This window comes from Oncorhynchus mykiss, chromosome 26, assembly GCF_057628025.1.
Source record: "Oncorhynchus mykiss isolate SJ-2025 chromosome 26, ASM5762802v1, whole genome shotgun sequence".
NCBI lineage: Eukaryota > Metazoa > Chordata > Actinopteri > Salmoniformes > Salmonidae > Oncorhynchus > Oncorhynchus mykiss.
The window spans coordinates 50,491,501-50,497,500 of NC_143047.1; positions in this window are offsets into that span (position 1 = coordinate 50,491,501).

Genomic DNA, 6,000 nt, shown 5'->3' on the forward strand with positions numbered 1-6,000 from the left:
GCATCTTTCTGCCTTCCATAGGGGGGACATTACATCCATAGTGGAGTGAGTTGGAGCATCGTTCTGCCTTCCATAGGGGGACATTACATCCATAGTGGAGTGAGTTGGAGCATCTTTCTGCCTTCCATAGGGGGGACATTACATCCATAGTGGAGTGAGTTGGAGCATCTTTCTGCCTTCCATAGGGGGGACATTACATCCATAGTGGAGTGAGTTGGAGCATTGTTCTGCCTTCCATAGGGGGGACATTACATCCATAGTGGAGTGAGTTGGAGCATTGTTCTGCCTTCCATAGGGGGGACATTACATCCATAGTGGAGTGAGTTGGAGCATTGTTCTGCCTTCCATAGGGGGGACATTACATCCATAGTGGAGTGAGTTGGAACATCTTTCTGCCTTCCATAGGGGGGACATTACATCCATAGTGGAGTGAGTTGGAGCATCTTTCTGCCTTCCATAGGGGGGACATTACATCCATAGTGGAGTGAGTTGGAGCATTGTTCTGCCTTCCATAGGGGGGACATTACATCCATAGTGGAGTGAGTTGGAGCATCTTTCTGCCTTCCATGGGGGGGACATTACATCCATAGTGGAGTGAGTTGGAACATCTTTCTGCCTTCCATAGGGGGACATTACATCCATAGTGGAGTGAGTTGGAGCATCTTTCTGCCTTCCATAGGGGGGACATTACATCCATAGTGGAGTGAGTTGGAGCATCTTTCTGCCTTCCATGGGGGGGACATTACATCCATAGTGGAGTGAGTTGGAGCATCTTTCTGCCTTCCATAGGGGGGACATTACATCCATAGTGGAGTGAGTTGGAGCATCTTTCTGCCTTCCATAGGGGGGACATTACATCCATAGTGGAGTGAGTTGGAGCATCTTTCTGCCTTCCATAGGGGGGACATTACATCCATAGTGGAGTGAGTTGGAGCATCTTTCTGCCTTCCATAGGGGGGACATTACATCCATAGTGGAGTGAGTTGGAGCATCTTTCTGCCTTCCATAGGGGGGACATTACATCCATAGTGGAGTGAGTTGGAGCATCTTTCTGCCTTCCATGGGGGGGACATTACATCCATAGTGGAGTGAGTTGGAGCATCTTTCTGCCTTCCATAGGGGGGACATTACATCCATAGTGGAGTGAGTTGGAGCATCTTTCTGCCTTCCATAGGGGGGACATTACATCCATAGTGGAGTGAGTTGGAGCATCTTTCTGCCTTCCATGGGGGGGACATTACATCCATAGTGGAGTGAGTTGGAACATCTTTCTGCCTTCCATAGGGGGACATTACATCCATAGTGGAGTGAGTTGGAGCATCTTTCTGCCTTCCATAGGGGGACATTACATCTACAGTGAGTTGGAGCATCTTTCTGCCTTCCATAGGGGGACATTTCTGCCTTCCACAGACACACACCTCTGCATGCCTCCGGAGGCTCCGTGACACCATCCATACAGCGACTGCAGATCAAACATAAATTGGCTTTAAGGAAATCATGTTCATGTTGCTGTCCGAATCATCAGGGGGGGTTAATATAAACCTAGCATCTAGTTTGGTACATGGGGGGTTAATATAAACCTAGCATCTAGTTTGGTACATGGGGGGTTAATATAAACCTAGCATCTAGTTTGGGGGGGTTAATATAAACCTAGCATCTAGTTTGGTACATGGGGGGTTAATATAAACCTAGCATCTAGTTTGGGGGGGTTAATATAAACCTAGCATCTAGTTTGGTACATGGGGGGTTAATATAAACCTAGCATCTAGTTTGGTACATGGGGGGTTAATATAAACCTAGCATCTAGTTTGGTACATGGGGAGGTTAATATAAACCTAGCATCTAGTTTGGTACATGGGGGGTTAATATAAACCTAGCATCTAGTTTGGTACATGGGGGGTTAATATAAACCTAGCATCTAGTTTGGTACATGGGGGGTTAATATAAACCTAGCATCTAGTTTGGTACATGGGGGGTTAATATAAACCTAGCATCTAGTTTGGGGGGGTTAATATAAACCTAGCATCTAGTTTGGTACAGGGGGGGTTAATATAAACCTAGCATCTAGTTTGGTACAGGGGGGGTTAATATAAACCTAGCATCTAGTTTGGTACAGGGGGGTTAATATAAACCTAGCATCTAGTTTGGTACATGGGGGGTTAATATAAACCTAGCATCTAGTTTGGTACAGGGGGGTTAATATAAACCTAGTATCTAGTTAGGTACAGGGGGGGGGGGGTTAATATAAACCTAGCATCTAGTTTGGTACAGCGGGGTTAATATAAACCTAGCATCTAGTTTGGTACAGCGGGGGTTAATATAAGCCTAGCATCTAGTTTGGTACAGGGGGGGGGGGGTTAATATAAACCTAGCATCTAGTTTGGTACAGCGGGGTTAATATAAACCTAGCATCTAGTTTGGTACAGCGGGGGTTAATATAAACCTAGCATCTAGTTTGGGGGGGTTAATATAAACCTAGCATCTAGTTTGGTACAGCGGGGTTAATATAAACCTAGCATCTAGTTTGGTACAGGGGGGGGTTAATATAAACCTAGCATCTAGTTTGGTACATGGGGGGTTAATATAAACCTAGCATCTAGTTTGGTACATGGGGGGTTAATATAAACCTAGCATCTAGTTTGGTACAGGGGAGGTTAATATAAACCTAGCATCTAGTTTGGTACAGGGGGGGTTAATATAAACCTAGCATCTAGTTTGGTACAGGGGGGGGGGGGTTAATATAAACCTAGCATCTAGTTTGGTACAGCGGGGGTTAATATAAACCTAGCATCTAGTTTGGTACATGGGGGGTTAATATAAACCTAGCATCTAGTTTGGGGGGGTTAATATAAACCTAGCATCTAGTTAGGGGGGGTTAATATAAACCTAGCATCTAGTTAGGGGGGGTTAATATAAACCTAGCATCTAGTTAGGGGGGGTTAATATAAACCTAGCATCTAGTTTGGTACAGCGGGGGTTAATATAAACCTAGCATCTAGTTTGGTACAGCGGGGTTAATATAAACCTAGCATCTAGTTTGGTACAGCGGGGTTAATATAAACCTAGCATCTAGTTTGGTACATGGGGGGTTAATATAAACCTAGCATCTAGTTAGGGGGGGTTAATATAAACCTAGCATCTAGTTTGGGGGGGTTAATATAAACCTAGCATCTAGTTTGGGGGGGTTAATATAAACCTAGTATCTAGTTTGGTACATGGGGGGTTAATATAAACCTAGCATCTAGTTTGGGGGGGTTAATATAAACCTAGCATCTAGTTTGGGGGGGTTAATATAAACCTAGCATCTAGTTTGGTACATGGGGGGTTAATATAAACCTAGCATCTAGTTTGGGGGGGTTAATATAAACCTAGCATCTAGTTTGGGGGGGTTAATATAAACCTAGCATCTAGTTTGGGGGGGTTAATATAAACCTTTTTGTCCTTGTGGTTCTTGGCTATTTACATTGTTTTGTTCACAAGCCAGGTTGATTTTCTATGATTGAGGTTCAGCAACTAGGATAGAGAAAACATCTCTTCTACTAGTCAGACTCAATCCCAAAGTCACAGGCATGACTCTGGTGACACTACCACGTGCCGCTCTTAAAGGGGCAGGTGAACATTTTGGTCTCATCTGTGATACAGTATTTTGGTTGTCAGACTCGGCTCACAAAAAGTGAATGAAACAATATACCACATTAGTTATTTCTTACTGGTAATACATGAATTGCTTTTGTTCTTACCTGACTTGCCTAGTTAAATAAAAGTTTTAAAAAAATGTAATTGCTAAAATATACTGTACTTAAGTATTAAAATACATTATTTCAAATTCCTTATCTTAAGCAAACCAGATGCCACATTTGTCTTTGTTTTTTAAAAATGGACTGATAGCAATGTGCACACTCTCACACGAGGACACCAAAGGAAGCGTGTGTGTTTAGTGAGTCAGTCAGATCAGAGGCAGTAGGGATGACCTTGATAACTGAGTGTATTTGACAATTTTCCAGTCCTGCTAAGCATTCAAAATATAATTGTACTTTATTATTTATATTTTTTGACAACTTTCTTTTACTTCACTACATTCCTAAACAAATATACTTTTTAATCCGACCGTTTTCCCCCGACACCCAATTTGTTTAGGAATGTAGTGAAGTAAAAAATAGAGTTCTGATACATAAAGTACAGATTACACCAAAGAACTACTTGAGTAGTACTTTAATAGTATGTTCCCCTGAAGTACTCTATTCCACTGGTTTATTGGATGTTGATATTTCATGGGAGAAGTTCTACTGTAGCTGAACACACTGTAAGTCACCGTGGACATGAGCATCTGCTAAAAGAGACTAAATGTACATGTATTTAATTAGAAACATTTGTCTACTTAAAAATATATCTGATTTGTTTTTTGTCATTGACCCCCCCCCAACTGATATCCTGCTACTCCAACTGATATCCTGCTACTCCAACTGATATCCTGCTACTCCAACTGATATCCTGCTACTCCAACTGATATCCTGCTACTCCAACTGATATCCTGCTACTCCAACTGATATCCTGCTACTCCAACTGATATCCTGCTACTCCAACTGATATCCTGCTACTCCAACTGATATCCTGCTACTCCAACTGATATCCTGCTACTCCAACTGATATCCTGCTACTCCAACTGATATCCTGCTACTCCAACCGATATCCTGCTACTCCAACTGATATCCTGCTACTCCAACTGATATCCTGCTACTCCAACTGATATCCTGCTACTCCAACTGATATCCTGCTACTCCAACTGATATCCTGCTACTCCAACTGATATCCTGCTACTCCAACTGATATCCTGCTACTCCAACTGATATCCTGCTACTCCAACTGATATCCTGCTACTCCAACTGATATCCTGCTACTCCAACTGATATCCTGCTACTCCAACTGATATCCTGCTACTCCAACTGATATCCTGCTACTCCAACTGATATCCTGCTACTCCAACTGATATCCTGCTACTCCAACTGATATCCTGCTACTCCAACTGAAATCCTGCTACTCCAACTGATATCCTGCTACTCCAACTGATATCCTGCTACTCCAACTGATATCCTGCTACTCCAACTGATATCCTGCTACTCCAACTGATATCCTGCTACTCCAACTGATATCCTGCTACTCCAACTGATATCCTGCTACTCCAACTGATATCCTGCTACTCCAACTGATATCCTGCTACTCCAACTGATATCCTGCTACTCCAACTGATATCCTGCTACTCCAACTGATATCCTGCTACTCCAACTGATATCCTGCTACTCCAACTGAAATCCTGCTACTCCAACTGATATCCTGCTACTCCAACTGAAATCCTGCTACTCCAACTGAAATCCTGCTACTCCAACTGAAATCCTGCTACTCCAACTGATATCCTGCTACTCCAACTGATATCCTGCTACTCCAACTGATATCCTGCTACTCCAACTGATATCCTGCTACTCCAACTGATATCCTGCTACTCCAACTGATATCCTGCTACTCCAACTGATATCCTGCTACTCCAACTGATATCCTGCTACTCCAACTGATATCCTGCTACTCCAACTGATATCCTGCTACTCCAACTGATATCCTGCTACTCCAACTGATATCCTGCTACTCCAACTGATATCCTGCTACTCCAACTGATATCCTGCTACTCCAACTGATATCCTGCTACTCTATAAAAGACTATGAAAGAAGCTCTGTTTAATTCTCTATTATGTACGTTTAATAGCTTTGAGAAGAGAGGAGAGAACCAAGCTGTTTCCTACATGTGTATTTACAGTATACCCGTATAGTATTACATTGAGGCCTATCCACCACTGTGAATCACTGCCCATTTACCTTCCGCAAACCCAGATTATATACACGGTTAAAGCACTATAACGTGTCCATGTCCTTCTCACCTTTGTAGAACACTAGGAGCATGGGAACGCTAGGCACTGCGTAGCCTGCGGAGACCTCACGGTGGTTTTTAAA